The sequence below is a fragment of the Solanum verrucosum genome, unplaced genomic scaffold (assembly GCF_900185275.1).
Source record: "Solanum verrucosum unplaced genomic scaffold, falcon-dt-bn FXZP01000970.1, whole genome shotgun sequence".
Lineage (NCBI taxonomy): Eukaryota > Viridiplantae > Streptophyta > Magnoliopsida > Solanales > Solanaceae > Solanum > Solanum verrucosum.
The window spans coordinates 66051-82876 of NW_026020119.1; the positions used below are offsets into that span (position 1 = coordinate 66051).

At 43.7% G+C, this 16826-nt stretch overlaps 1 pseudogene; it reads left to right on the forward strand.

The window, feature by feature from the left end:
• Positions 1 to 16658, forward strand: part of LOC125825713 (uncharacterized) — a 36511-nt pseudogene extending 19853 nt beyond the window's left edge.
• Positions 16659 to 16826: the final 168 nt, after the last annotated feature.

Consider the following 16826-nt stretch of genomic DNA (forward strand, 5'->3'; position numbering starts at 1 on the left):
CCCCAGGATACATCTAGACTCTCACACGGTTATCAGTTGGTCGCAACGCATGTCCAGATTTCTCGCTTATGAACCACATCGTTATTTATCTAGACCATTGCACCTAATCTCGTGATAATTTTATTTTCACAACAAGTTTCACGACACTCAAGCAATTACAATTTGCAGACAAGTCCAAATTCTTTAATTAGTTTGTTCCATAGACGACCATTATTGATCATTTATGCCTTATATGACCTGTACCAATTGGAACCTTCTCAGTTCCAATTAACTTGCTTGTGTTCCATCTAGTGCACTTCGTTGAGATACCAATTGGAATTGGGAGATACCAATTGGACTCAACTCATACCACAAGCGACAATAGTAGCTAGCGAGCCCCATAAAACTGCTAATTGCAATCACAGAACTTGGTCGAACCCAATTCTTAACTGCCTCATCCTTTAACTGATGGTAACCAAACCTTAAATGAATCTTAGAGAAAATCGATGCACCTTGCAATTGGTGAAAAAGGTCATCTATTCGAGGCAATGGATACTTGTTCTAAATGGTGACCCTATTCAATTGTCGTTAGTCTATACACATCCTCTCTTGCTAGTGATGGTGTTACCGTTGTTGTTGCTCTAGCTCGGACCATAGAGTGAAAGGGGAAATATACTAATTTATATAACCTAGATACCAATTGGATTCAAGTAATAGCACGAAGGAGTAGAAATAAGTGAGTTTTTCCTCAAGTCCTATAACCTCTCGAAGAAAAGTACGAACGTCATCGTACCATTCCGTAAGACTCTACTAGACTTGTTTTGGTACAATAAGATCAATGAACCAAGGGATCTCATACAAACTTTGTCACGACCCAGACAATCGTAAGTGGCACCCACACTAACCCTCCGGTGGGAGAACCAAAAATACAGCCCAACTAATAACCTTAACCAAGGAAAAACACATTTAAAGCTATGAAAGCAGGTTTAAATGACAATAAAAATGGAGTCCCCATAAACTCCAAAGGTTTGAATAAACTAGCCAAACTAATGCGGAAGAACAACCCCTAGAACCCAAAAGTCATTGTACCAAAACTCTACTGACGAAAAGTCTAAGAACAAGGGGTACAACCCCGAAACTAAACAACACCTTAAACAAATAGTCTGAGTCCAAAAAGAATGGACTTAAAAAAGAGAAATCCATGGCAGCATAAAAGAACTAGCTCACCCTTGAATCCGGTCACGCTCAATAGTCATCTAGCTGAGGTCTATCAAAAGCTGCCTGAAGATGTCGTGTACTCAACAAAGAACAAGCAAGTGCAGTATCAGTACACAACCACAGTGTACTGGTGGGATCACACGGCTATCCAAGAGGGGAAATATACATAAGCAGTCAAAACAAAGTAAAACACGCATATACAATATTAGTCAGCACTTACCAATAACACAAAATTTTACAAGACTCAAGAGATACTATTATCTTTTTAGAGAAACATATAGTCTTCCAATATCAATCATCATTAGATAGGAACGTAATCATTACAAGTATATACACAACACAATTCAATGGTCCTCTCAGGGAACCCAATTCAATGGTCCTCTCATGGAACCAAACCCAAACTGTTAGCATACCGGTTTGTTATACTCGATCCAAGTAAGTGTGTCGGAACGTGGCAGCCGATCCCATGTTTATGCCGGAACGTGGGCACCGATCCCATTTTTATGCCGAAATGTGGCAATCGATCCCATGTTTAAGCCGGAACGTGGCAACCGATCCATTCAACAAACCACAATCACAATCACAATGTACATTCTCATTATCATATAATCAAGTGTTGATTCATGGAATAGAATCATTCGTTCATACTCAATTACATTAGGTGTGATCAATAGATTTCATTCGCAAACATACAAGCATTACAATGAAGCAATTACAAACATATATCACACCAACATGAAATCACAACCATCACCTACCTCGAATCCAAGCTTAAATCCTCTAAGGCACTTGAATCTTCCCTTTCTGAATTCTTTGAGCTTGTTCATGGTCTACAAACAATAATTATAATACGGGAATCAATAAATGAACACTAATTACCCGAATTACTAACAATTCTATCTAATTACCCGAATTACTAACAATTCTATCTAATAACCCGAATTACTAACAATTCTATCAACCTTAGATTAACCCATGATCTCAATTAGAGTTGTTTCCACCATGAATTGTAGATCAAAACCCTCCCCCATCGATAATAATCCAAGAAAATAGGTTCTACGAATCGAAAAATAGATTAGGGGAGTAAAATCCTTACCTTTAGTTCTAAAAGAGGTGGAAAACCTTTAAGAAATAGCCCTAGGTCATTTCTTAACTCTTAAGAACGAACTTTTGTAAAGAATATCATTTTTTGAGGGTTTTAACCTATTTATGTCGCGACTATCCCACTACGGCGGGGCCCATCCCGCTACAGCGGGACCCATCCCACTACAGCTGGATCTATCCTGCTACAACTAGATGCACGGAGAAAAAACTTACCTGTTCATGCTAAGATCAATTTTGGGAGTTCAACTCTCCTGAATCCAATTTCGTAAAATCGTACGGGTTCCTTAACGTCTTAGCTATCCACTCATGTAATCAAATTCATTAATATATCTCTAATTTGTTACCAGATTTCCCTAGACCTCATTGACTCCGATTTCGTCCAAATCTGGACTAGGCTAGGAAATCTCAAGTTACTACGAAAAAGTTTTCTAGCCCTAATTCTTTCCCCATTGGATTTTCCATAACGACGGAATGAGGTCGTTACAATAGATACCAATTTACCCATCACTCGTCCCCCAGTGATCAACTAGGAAAAACTAGCTAAAATAAAGGTAGAGTAGTATCTGAATCGTCGAATTACTGGTGATACTTGTCTCGTCTGCCCATCTTACCAAATCTCATTACCCTCTAAGGGTTTCACATCTCCAACCCCAAACCAACCAAATGAATACCTACACATCCTCCCTTACAATGCCTCAATGAAGTCATCATAATGCTCGAGGGATAATTATTGTTGTATGTACACTTAGCTAACCACAAAGCCATTTCCAATAACCACCACAGTTTGATCGTACATATTTCTACAACATGATATCAAGGACTTTGACAGAAACATTAGGATGAATCCATTCTCACATAACCATGATAAAATCCTAAATCAAAACTCACCACAATTAAAGGTGAACCTTAACCCACCAACACACAATCATAATACCCGAACAATCATAGTTCTTATCAAAATCTCAATGTCACAACCCAATATCCCATGAGTTTAAGTTATAAAAAAATTTGTCTTCAGAAATCAGATACTCATCGTGGGATATGTCCAAGTATACAAACTCTCCAACAACACTATCAAAATGCTAGATTTAGAAATTGTAGATTACCTCTAAAGAACAGTAGAATTGGACCCAATGATCACCACATTCAACCATACAAAATCGATACATGACCTCGACGACAGGATGAAATATTAGATTGTCAGACAACCATAAATACGCATGGTAGCTCTTCTATGAACTCTCATAAACAAGGTGGTACATGTAGAATCACTAAAATACTTTTAACAACTCCAAGACAACACCAATTATGTAATTTGAAATAACCAATCCTTCCCAATCTTCCCACTCAACCAAGAGAACATCGCAAGATTTGGTACCCCTGATCCACCACTAGGGATCCACCCATAAAAGTGGAAAAACACTAGAGCATAGATATTGAATCATACTCACAACACTAACAACCACCATAAACACTCCGACCTTTTACCTTACTATAAACCAACCCTTTTTAAATGAAGATCTTTCTTAGGTAGTTAACAATCAATAGTAGTAAACTTACGACTCACCCCAGGTGTAAGTCCATTAAAAATGCTCAATACTGGATACAATTGATCATTTCTCACCTTGCCAAGTAATACCTTGACAAAATACATCACCATGAATATAGACTCACAATGAAAAATAAGAATTGTAATTTCCACCATATAACACAATCCCTTTTTCTATCAACATTAGCTTGTACCTTGAAGATTTTTATGAATTCATGGACCTCCGTTTATCATTGATCGCATCTCCATCGATCTTACCATATATTTTGCTAAAATTTCAATCATACTCATTACAAGACTCAAAAACAAAACCAAGCACTTGCCATCACACTCAAGCTAATGTCCACACAGTCCTTTCTCAAGTCTTTTTCAATAGTTTATAACCAATCTGATGGACTTTTGACACTATTACCATAGCCACAACAAAATGAATGAAATCACGTGTCTCTGAACCCAATTATCTACCCCTCTGAAGATACCTCTTTAGCCTTTGCAGTCAAATACAATATTCTTGCTCTTGCCTCTCTCTAAAGGCTACACTTCATCCAACTATTTTTCTTCATTATGACTCTAGCTCTTTTAAATTCTATTTGAATGGTGTTCCACCATCACTTAAAACTTTTCATACAACGGCGTTACTCACCCAATATTAGAAAACCATGACCTTAGATAGTCGCAAGTCGTACTTAATATACAAAATTTGCTTAACCAACAATCTTATTACAATCCATCGCGAACTCATATTACCACTACACTTGTTAGCCCTAGCTATAACTACAAAGTCAACCTTTTCATCGATATGTCACCTCAAGCTCAGGTATATCCATCGAATTCAAAAGTACTAGCCCAATTTTTATACACACTTTCTTTCTAAAATACTACAATTACCTTCACCTAAATATACTCGTTTGGACATTCTTTATCCATAAACTTGTCATTCCGGTATCAATCCAATCATTTATGGCTTAAGCAAAAATCATCAGTCCTTACACCACCATCCTTCTTCTTAACAAACAAGGCAGGAGCACCCCACGTGGAAACACTAGGATGATAAAACTTTTATCAAGAAGATCTTGGATTTAAGCTTTAAACTCTCTCAATTCTGCCAGAGCCATGCGATAAAGAGGAATGGAGATGGGGCAAGTGCCCGATTCTAAGTCAATGCAAAAATCTATATCTCTATCCAGAGGCATACCAAGAAAATCAGTAGGAAACACTCCTCAAAATTTGGATACTACATGAATAGACTCAATTGAAGGAGACTCAACCTCAACATCCCGAATATGAGCCAAATAAGTCAAACAACCCTGCCCCACCAGTTTCCTACCCCGCACGAAAGATACGACCTTAGCTGACTTAGGCTTGTACCCCCTTCCCACTCTAATCTTTCCCTACCCGGAGTCTCTAGAGTTACCTACTTAGTATTACGGTGTCTTGAAAGCTGTTTGATATGCCCATAGAGCATCATCTAGCTTCCGTGCCCAATCTGTCCTGTTGGCATCATTGTTTTTGCCAAGATTATTTTAATTTCCTTGTTGGAAACTTCCACTTAACCACTCGTCTGTGGGTGATAAGGTGTTGCCACCTTGTGCTGTTTTACTCCATACTTGGTCAGAAGTGCACTAAAGACTTTGTTGCAGAAGTGAGACGCACCATCACTAATAATGGTTCTGGGTGTTCCAAACCTTGAGAAGACGTTCTTTTTCAAGAACCCAACGACACTCTTTCCATCATTCTCAGGTAATGCAACCGCTTCAACCCATTTAGAAACATAGTCCACAACCACCAGTATATATTTCTTCCCATATGAACTCACAAAGGGACCCATGAAGTCAATACCCCACACATCAAAATAATTCCACCTCCAGAATAAGTGTCATGGGTAACTCATGGCGCTGAGAGATGGCTCATTGCCGCTGGCACACATCACATCTCCTTACTATATCCACTGCATCTTGATGAATTGTAGGCCAGTAATACCCACATTGAAGTATCTTGTGAGCTGTTCGAGCACCACCATGATGACCACCAACTGGAGATGATTGACAGGCCTCCAAAATATGCAAACCGTAGGCGTCGACCGTTGAAATTTGTTGTTGGTGATAGAGTATTCCTCCATGTATCGCCCATGAAGGGTGTAATGAGATTTGGGTGGTGGGGCAAGCTTAGCCCCAGGTATATAGGTCCTTTTGAGATATTAAGGACAGTTGGGGATGTCGCATATGAGTTAGCTTTGCCCCCGGCCTTTTCAATTATTCACCCAGTTTTTCATGTTTCAATGTTGCGTAGTGTGTTCCAGATGAGTCCCACGTGATTCAGTATGATGCAGTTGACTTGGATAATAGTTTGCGATACATTGATGAGCCAGTTGCTATTTTGGCCATAGATGTCAGACGGTTGCGTTCCAGAGCCATTCCTGTGGTTAAGGTCCATTGGAGACATCATCCAGTTGAGGAGGCTACCTGGGAGACCGAGCATGAGATGCGGGCGCAGTTCCCCGGCTTATTTGAGCCTTCAGGTACTTCTTGACTCTTACTTTCGCGGACGAAAGTTCTTTTTTAGTAGTGGATATTGTAATGACCCTCTAGGTCATTTTTAAGTTAAAGCATTCATTCCATCGTTTAGAGCATTCCTGTAGTCACCCCAAGTCATTTATGACTTGCTGGCACTGACTATTCGGTCGTCTGGTCGTTCGTTTGGGTTTTAGGCCCGTTTCCCTGTTTTAGATATTTTATAACTTGAAAAGTTGACTGTGGTCATAAATTCAAGTAAAAGACCTCAGAATAAAATTCTGACGATTCCATCAGCTCTGGAATGGCCAAATTTGGCTAGTAGCATGGTCAACACAAGTATCGAAGCAATCGGTACGAGTTTAGGGCCATTTGACATTTTTACCCTTGCATATTGGCCTATAATTGACTTAGGTCAACCTTCTTGGAAGACGTGCTCAGATGAAAATTCTAACAGCTAGGTTAGCTTCGAAATATCGATTTTGGTCCAGAATGACCCTTTGTTCACTTCCCGATGCTTTAGATGCCCGTTGTAGAATCTGGCTCAAAACGACACTGGGTGTGGGACCCACTTTTCATCGAAGCGATCTCCAATGGAAATTCCGACATCACCATTGAGTCCGAAATATCATTACCAATTAGATTCCATATATGGTTTGTGTTTTTCCGACTCCGAACGAGTCCGAAACATCAAAATTTAAGTTTTAAGAGTTGTTGAATTCTTACGTAGTGTTGAATTTAAGTTGTTGAACTTTGAAAGGTTAGATCTTGATCATCTAGGTCCGTTTTGAGTCAATCTTGAGGCTAACTTGTAGAGTTTTTCACAAGGACCGTCTTGGTATAATCTGATTGGGTTGGAATGGTCTCGTTTTTCCAGAATTTGGTGATCAAGGGGCTGCCAAGTCGTAAGTCAAGACTTATTAATGATTTTAATTGTTGGGGCTGATTTGCTATGTTTTAGGCATCTTTTTGTGCTAAATTTTCGGGTATTAGTTTAGTAAGGTATTTGGGATGTTTTCACGGATTCGTTTTTGGGATTCCAATTTTGGGTCCCACAATCCCGTTTTGGACCCAATTTTGGGTCCGTCTCCGAAAAATATAATTTTAGTGTCAACATATTCGTAATGACGAGGTGATTAACCTTTTGATAGTGGGGAAGCATTTGGAGACCGTTCGGAGGGGAAAAGTTCCGATACAGTGAGTTGGAGCACGCGTGATCGGCTTTCAGGTAGGCTATGGCTTTCCCCTCGTGAGATTGAGCATGTTTAGGAAATTGTTTATTGATTTGCTTGAGTATGGAGGGGTTCAGGTGTCGAGCATACTAAATTTCTATAATTCCTGCCTTAGACCTTATTTCGGAAAATTGTTGGATTATGAAAGCGTGACTCTTGATATTATTGAACATCCATACCTTGTGGTGTATATGATAATATTGATTTGAAGTATGTTTGCCTTAGTCTAGGCTTAGACTAGTGTTGCCATAGACTTGCGAGGTTTCAGATGTCGTTGGGCAGTAGAACTTTTTCCGACGTCGTTTCGGACGGTCAGCTTCTTGTAGACTGATATAGCAGACTTGAGTCTGATAATCTGAGCCTTAGATAGGCGGTAACTCAGCTTATAACCTTGTATCCATAATGCCCTGCTTTTCTATCGGCTACAGATACCCAGGTAGAGTCCATGGTCCAGCTTACATATGTCCAAGATTAGCTATAGTACCCGATTCGAGTCCGTGGTCCAGCTTACCTGTGATTTGATTTTGGCTACAGTACCCGGTTTGAGTCCATGTTTAGCCCACCCGTGCCCGTCCTTTGGCTACAGCACCCGGTTCGAGTCCGTGGTCCAGCCCATATAGGTTCACTCATTAGCTATAGTACCTAGTTCGAGTCCGTGGTCCAGCTTGCACGTGGTGCATTCCCAATTCCTTACTGAAGCTTCAGTTTAGTCTTGATTACTCTCATCTATAGGTTGAGGTTTTAGAGGTTGGAGATGTTCCGATTAAAGTCCGGGACGTAATGAGATATTGGAATATAATTGGGAATGGTTCAGTTAAAGTCCGGAAATTGGTAATATTGTGATAGACCTTTTAGCTCCATTCTTTTACTTCAACTGCCAGTGCATCTGCCGGGCTTATGGGGGTCCGTGCAGGTGGTTTCTGTTATTGTGCACGAGCGTACCCGTCGGGTTTATGGGAGTCCGGCGGAGTTAGTTAGATTCCTTTCTTTGTTGCTGTACGCTCGTGTACATACCCACATTTACTACTCTTTTTCCCTTGATTGTGACCCTTTATTCGCATTTCAGTTCACTTTTGCTTATCTTGCTCAGTTGGCCTGATGCCTACTGGGTACCTGTTGTTTTGGTAATCATACTACAATGTGCATCTATTTTCGTGATGCAGGTCCGAGTACTAGCTACCGACGTTGATTCGAGCCAGCTGCGGTCGTGTTCGGAGGCAAGGGTGAGCACACAACGTCTGGATTTGCCCGTCTCCTTCTGTACTTACTTTTCCTTGTCTTTTGCCTTTTTAGATAGCTTGTTTCTGTAGTCCACTTTTAGGACTTGTACTTTTGTTAGCAGCTCTGTACTTGTGACTTCCAGGTTTTTGGAGGAATTCATTTTGTGTATATATGTCTAGTCGCTTCCGCCCATTCATTGCATGTTCTTGTTATAATTATTACTATTTTTGGTTGATTGGATGGTTTTCTACCCTAACATCCCATTACTTCGAGTTCCGGGATATGGGTCGTCTTGCCTACTGGTGAGTCATATAGTAGGCGCTATCATGACCTGAGAAATTAGGTCTTGACAAATTGGTATCAGAGCCCCAAGTTCGTTGGTCTCACTTGTACAGAGCTAACGTCTAGTAGAGTTCTACAGATCGGTACGGAGACGTCCGTTACTTATCTTCGGGAGGCTACAGGATGTCTTTAGGAACGTGTCGCTTTTGTATCACTGTCGTGCACTGTGTGTCTTATCGGTTTCTGAAAATCTTACTTGTTCCACTCTTTTACAGGATGGCTCGCACGCGTGGTAGGGCCCTAGCTAGGGGTAGAGGCCGACCTCGAGGTCGTGCCAGAGCTACTGCACCAGCCCAGGACCGAGAGCAAACTCCGAAGCCCGTGATAGAGCCACCAGCAGTTCCAGCACAGCAGCAACCGAAGTGCCCGGGACCAGCCCAGCCACTGCCCGAGCCTGTGGAAACTCTAGGTATACAAGCGATGCTCGTACAGATATTAGCTTCCATTAGGGATATGCAGCAGGCCCCAGCTCCAGACGCTCCAGTACCGTAGGGCCAGCCTGCACCAGCGGCACCGGTTGTTCAGCAGCTAACGGCACTGGTTGTTCAGCCCGACGATTTGGAGGGCGTCATACCACTTCGCGAGCAGAAGATGCTCGGGGTGCTCCTTAGACTATCACCGCCGAGGATTTCTGGGACTGTTGGTGAGGATGCCCACGAGTTTCTACTTACTTACCGCGAGCGGCTACAGACTTTGGGTTTAGTGGAGTCGAGAGGAGCAGACTTCACCGTTTACCAGTTAGACGGTCCCGCCAGGCAGTGGTGGCGTACATACTTAGAGACCAGGCCAGCTGGGTCTCCACCGGTTATATGCACTGAGTTTTCAGAGGCCTTCTTGGCCCGATATATTCCCAGGAGCATCAGAGATCAACTCAAAGATCAGTTGCTCGGTTAGAGGAGGGCTTCATGATAGTATCAGAGTATGAGGCCCGATTCCACAAGCTCTCCAAGCATGCCGCCATGATATTACCTACTGAGGAAGAGAGGGTTCGTTGTATTGTTCGGGATTTGAGACTACAGTTGCGGATCGAGACTCAGTCTTTAGTCTCATCGAGCCGCTCATTTCTGGATGTAGTGGACCATGTCCGTACTATTGAGCAGCTCAGTCGCGAGGCCCAAGGGGGCAGCGGCAAGAGAGCTAGACAAGAGGATAGCCATGATAGGCGCCGTTTCAGACCCCGAGAGTCTTAAGATAGATCTCAGCAGAGGTTTCAGTCGGGTCAGTCTAGTCGCCCTTTCCAGGCTTCTCTGCAGGCATCGGAGGGTGATCAGCACCTCCATATTGGTTTTAGTGCCGGTCCTAGTCGGGGTCGAGGTACTTCACAGATGGGTTCTTCTGGCCGGGGTAGCCGACCTCCAGCTCTCAGTCGACAGTCCCAGGGGTGCTATGAGTGTGGGGAGTTAGATCATTGGGCCCGCGAGTGTCCCCATCGCAAGTTAGCCTTACCCGCTCCACAGGCAGCTAGGCATGCGCTGCGCCAGCACCTCCAGCTAGAGGCGGAGGCCAGGGTCAGGACTGCAGGGGTGATCACCAGGGTATACGGGGTGGTCCCCGAGGAGGCAGGTTAGGGGACAGAGCCGATGCACAGGGTAGGGGAGCCCAGGCCCACTTTTATCAAGCTCCAGCTAGAGTAGATGCTGAGACCTCGGACGATGTGATCACAGGAACAGTGTTATTATGCCATCAGCCCGCATCCGCCTTATTTGATCCAGGCTCTACTTATTCTTATAGATCTATTTATTGTGCTCCTCGATTGAGTATGAGCCAAGAGCTATTGTTGAGCCGTTCCGTGTTTTGACCCCGGAAGGTGATTCTTTAGTAGTGGATCAGGTATTTAGATCCTGTGTGGTGACTATTCAGAGGCGAGACACTAAGGTTGATATCATTTCGCTTGACATGGTGGATTTTGATTTGATTTTGGGTATGGATTGGTTATCGCCCCACCGTGCGGTCTTGGATTGTTATGCTAAGACCGTTACTTTAGCCATTCCTGGTATTCCACCAGTGGTGTGGCAGGGCTATTGTAGTCGCACGCCAGTTGGGGTGATATCTTTTGTTCGGGCCCAGAGGTTGATGGCTAGCGGGTGTTTGGCTTATTTAGCTTATGTTAGAGATGTTAGTAGGGAGGGTCCTACCGTTGATTCAGTACCTATAGTTCGAGAGTTTACAGATGTGTTTCCTGCCGATCTGTCTGGTCTCCCTCCTGATCGTGACATTGACTTTCCTATTGAAGTAGAGTCGGGCACTAAGCCAATTTCTATACCACCATACCGTATGGCCCCCATAGAGCTCAAGGAGCTCAGTGTTCAGATTCAGGATCTCTTAGATAAGGGATTCATTCGGCCTAGTGTATCGCCTTGGGGTGCCCCAGTCCTCTTCGTGAAGAAGAAGGATGGTTCTGTGCGATTGTGCATCGACTACAGGCAGTTGAACAAGGTGACAGTGAAGAACCGTTACCCCATGCCTAGGATTGATGATCTATTTGACCAACTTCAGGGTGTCGTGGTATTTTCTAAGATTGATTTAAGATCCGGCTACCACCAGTTGAGGATTAGGGCAGTGGACGTCCCTAAAACTGCATTTAGGACTCGTTACGGCCACTATGAGTTCCTAGTGATGTCTTTTGGGTTGACTAACGCCCCTGCCGCATTCATGGACTTGATGACTATGGTGTTTAGGCCGTACTTGGATTCGTTTGTCATAGTCTTCATAGATGACATTCCAGTATACTCGCGGAGCCGGGAGGAGCATGAGTAGCATTTGAGGATAGTGCTCCAGACTTTGAGAGGCCAGTGACTTTATGCCAAGTTCTCAAAGTGCGATTTTTGGCTTGAGTCCGTAGCATTCTTGGGGCACGTGGTGTCTAAGGATGGCATTATGGTAGATCCCACTAAGATTGAGGCCATTCGTGATTGGGCCAGGCCCACCTCTGTGACTGAGATTCATAGATACGTCGGATTGGCATGCTACTACAGGCGTTTTGTTGAGGGATTTTCTACTTAGCAGCGCCTTTGACTCGGTTGACTCGCCAGGATGTTCCATTTGTGTGGTCGGAGAAGTGTGAGAGGAGCTTTCTGAGGCTTAAGGAGTTTTTTACTGCCACTCTTATATTGACTCTTCCAGTTGAGGGCGAGGGGTTTACTGTTTATTGTGATGCATCCGGCATTGGTTTTGGTTGTGTACTGATGCAGTAGGGCCGCGTTATTGCTTATGCGTCGAGGCAGCTTAAGCCGCACGAGCGCAACTACCCCACTCATGACTTAGAGTTGGCGGCGGTAGTTTTTGCGCTTAAGATTTGGAGGCATTTCCTGTATGGAGTTCGATGCGAGATCTCTACTGATCACATGAGCCTTCAGTACATTATGAGCCAGAGGGATCTTAATTCGAGACAGTGCCGTTGAATTGAGCTCCTGAAGGACTATGACCTCTCTATTCTCTACCATCCGAGCAAGGCGAATGTAGTAGCGGACGCCTTGAGTCGGAAGGCAGTGAGTATGGGTAGTCTAGCCTTTCTTTCTACTGTGGAGCGACAATTAGCTTTGGACATCCAGTCCTTAGCTAACCGGATGATACGGCTTGATATCTCTGATTCCCGGTGTGTACTAGCTTATGTGGATGCTCAGTCATCTCTGCTGGATCGGATTCGCACCGTCAATTTGTGGATGAGGACTAGAGGCACTTCGAGATCGAGTTTTGGGAGGTGACACTGGCCTGGCTACCTTAGATTTAGATGGGGTTTTAAGATTTGGTGATCAACTTTGTGTTCCAAGAGTTGGGGGTTTGATTCAAATGATTCTTACCGAGGCCCATGACTCCAAATATTCTATTCATTCGGGCACAGCTAAGATGTATCGGGACTTGAGACAACACTACTGGTGGAGCGGCATGAGGAGAGATATTGTGGATTATGCATCGCGTTGCTTGAGTTGTCAGCAGGTTAAGGCCGAGCATTTGAGGCCTGGTGGCGAGCTTCAGAGATTACCCATTCTTGAGTGGAAATGGGAGAGGATCACCATGGACTTCGTTGTAGGATTACCCCGCACTTCCCGTGGTCTTGATAGTATTTGGGTCATCGTGGATCGATTGACCAAGTCAGCACACTTCATTCCTGTCCATACTTCCTACAGTGCTGAGAGGTTAGCCCGTATCTACATTCGAGAGGTGGTTCGTCTTCATGGTGTGCCTGTTTCATCATCTCAGACCGGGGCCACAATTCACATCTAGCTTCTGGAGGACCTTCCCAGATGAGTTGGGTACCCGTGTTGACCTTAGCACAGCTTTCCACCCGCAGACTGATGGTCAGTCGGAGCGCACGATTCAGGTTCTTGAGGACATGTTGCGGCTTGTGTTATGGATTTTGGGGGTCAGTGGGACCAGTATTTGCCTTTGGCAGATTTTGCGTACAACAACAGCTACCACTCGAGTATTCAGATGGCCCCATTCGAGGCCTTATATGGTAGGCGTTGTCGCTCTCCAGTTGGTTGGTTTGATCTACAGAGCCCAGGCCGTGCGGTACAAACTTGATGCGAGAGGCTTTAGATCATGTGAGGGTGATTCAGGATAGTTCAGGACAGCCCAGAGTAGACATAAGAGTTATGCAGACCGTAGGCGTCGACCGTTGAAATTTGTTGTTGGTGATAGAGTATTCCTCCGTGTGTCGCCCATGAAGGGTGTAATGAGATTTGGAAGGCGGGCAAGCTTAGCCCCAGGTATATAGGTCCTTTTGAGATATTGAGGACAGTTGGGGAGGTCGCATATGAGTTAGCTTTGCCCCCGGCCTTTTCAGCTATTCACCTAGTTTTTCATGTTTCGATGTTGCGCCGGTATGTTCCAGATGAGTCCCATGTGATTCAGTATGATGCAGTTGACTTGGATGACAGTTTGAGATACATTGAGGAGCCAGTTGCTATTTTGGCCAGAGATGTCAGACGGTTGCGTTCCAGAGCCATTCCTGTGGTTAAGGTCCATTGGAGACATCGTCCAGTTGAGGAGGCTACCTGGGAGACCGAGCAGAGATGCGGGCGCAGTTCCCCGGCTTATTTGAGCCTTCAGGTACTTCTTGACTCTTACTTTCGCGGACGAAAGTTCTTTTAGTAGTGGATATTGTAATGACCCTCCAGGTCATTTTTAAATTAAAGCATTCATTCCATCGTTTAGAGCATTCCTGTAGCGACCCCCAGTCATTTATGACTTGCTGGCACTGACTGTTCGGTCGCCTGGTCGTTCGTTTGGGTTTTAGGCCCGTTTCCCTGTTTGGATATTTTTAACTTGAAAAGTGACTTCGTCATAAATTCAGGTAAAAGACCTCAGAATAAAATTCTAACGATCCATCAGCTCCGGAATGGCCAAATTTGGCTAGTAGCATGGTCAACACGAGTATCGAGGCAATCGGTACGAGTTTAGGGCCATTTGACGTTTTTACCCTTGCAATTTGGCCTATAGTTGACTTTGGTCAACCTTCTTGGAAGACGTGCTCAGATGAAAATTCTAGACAGCTAGGTTAGCTTCGGAATATCGATTTTGGTCTAGAACGACCCTTTGTTCACTTCCCGAGGCTTTAGATGCCCGTTGTGGAATCTGGCTCAAAACGATACTGGGTGTGGGACCCACTTTTCATCGAAGCGATCTCCAATGGAAATTCCGACATCACCGTTGAGTCCGAAATATCATTTCCAATCAGATTCCATATATGGTTTGTGTTTTTCCGACTACGAACGAATCCGTAACATCAAAATTTAAGTTTGAAGAGTTGTTGAATTCTAATGCGGTGGTGACGTGACAGAGCCAGCGACGCCACGTGGCAGCGTGTTGAAATCTGGAAATTTCCAGATTTAAGGACAATTCTCGTCCTTTTTTTTTTTTTCTTCCTCATCTTCAAACATAGATATCTCTCCATTTTAAGCTCAAATTAGCTGATTCAAAAGGCTAATTTCAAGAGAATTTCGTGGGGAATCTAGAGGTGAGCTCAAAAACGCGAGGGGAGGCTTCGTTTGAGGTAAGGAATCGAATTTAGCAACTGCTAGAGTGATTTTCGGAATGAATTTTTGTTGAACTTTGAAAGGTTAGATCTTGATCATCTTAGGTCCGTTTTGAGTCATTCTTAGGCTAACTTGTAGAGTTTTTCGCAAGGATCGTCGTGGTATAATCTGTTTGGGTTGGAAGGGTCTCGTTTTTCCAGAATTTGGTGATCAAGGGGCTGCCAAGTCGTAAGTCAAGACTTATTAATGATTTTAATTGTTGGGACTGATTTGCTATGTTTTAGGCATCTTTTTGTGCTAAATTTTGGGGTATTAGTTTAGTAAGGTATTTGGGACGTTTTCACGGATTCGTTTTCGGGATTCCAATTGTGGGTCCCACAATCCCGTTTTAGACCCAATTTTGGGTCCGCTCCAAAAAATATAATTTTAGTGTCAACATATTCGTAATGACGAGGTGATTAACCTTTTGATAGTGGAGAATTATTTGGAGACCGTTCGGAGTGGAAAAGCTCCGGTACCGTGAGTTGGAGCACGCGTGATCGGCTTTCAGGTAGGCTATGGCTTTCCCCTCGTGAGATTGAGCATGTTTAGGCAATTGTTTATTGATTTGCTTTAAGTATGGAGGGGTTCGGGTGTCGAGCATGCTAAATTTCTATAATTCCTGCCTTAGACCTTATTTCGGGAAATTGTTGGATTATGAAAGCATGACTCTGGATATTATTGAACATCCATACCTTGTGGTGTATATGATAATATTGATTTGAAGTATGTTTGGCCTTAGTCTAGGCTTAGACCAGTGTTGCCATAGACTTGCGAGGTTTCGAATATCGTTAGGCAGTAGAACTTTTTCCGACGTCGTTTCGGACGGTCAGCTCTTGTAGACTGATATAGCAGACTTGAGTCTGATAGTCTGAGCCTTAGCTAGGCGGTAATCAGCTTATGACCTTGTATCCATAATGCCCTGCGATTCTATCGGCTAAGATACCCGTTAGAGTCCTGGTCCAGCTTACTTGTCTGATTTTGGGTACAGTACCCGGTTCGAGTCCGTGGTCTAGCTTACCTGTGATCTGATTTTGGCTACAGTACCCGGTTCGAGTCTGTGGTCAAGCCCACCCGTGCCCGACCTTTGGCTACAACACCCGGTTCGAGTCCGTGGTCCAGCCTATATAGGTTGACTCATTAGCTATAGTACCCGGTTCGAATCCGTGGTCCAGCTTGCACGTGGTGCATTCCCAATTCCTTACTAAAGCTTCAGTTTAGTCTTTGATTACTCTCATCTGTAGGTTGAGGTTTTGGAGGTTGGAGATGTTCCGATTAAAGTCCGGGACGTAATGAGATCTTGAAATATAATTGGGAATGGTTCAGTTAAAGTCCGGAAATTGGTAATATTGTGATAGACCTTTTAGCTCCATTCTTTTACTTCAACTGCAAGTGCATCTGCCGGGCTTATGGGGGTCCGTGCAGGTGGTTTCCTTTATTCTGCACGGGCGTACCCGTCGGGTTTATGGGAGCCCGACGGAGTTAGTTAGATTCCTTGTCTTTGTTCCTGTACGCTCGTGTACATACCCATATTTACTACTCTTTTGCCCTTGATTGTGACCCTTTATTCGCATTTCAGTTCACTTTTGCTTATCTTGATCAGTCGGTCTGATCCTACTGGGTACCTGTTGTTTTGGTACTCATACTACACTCT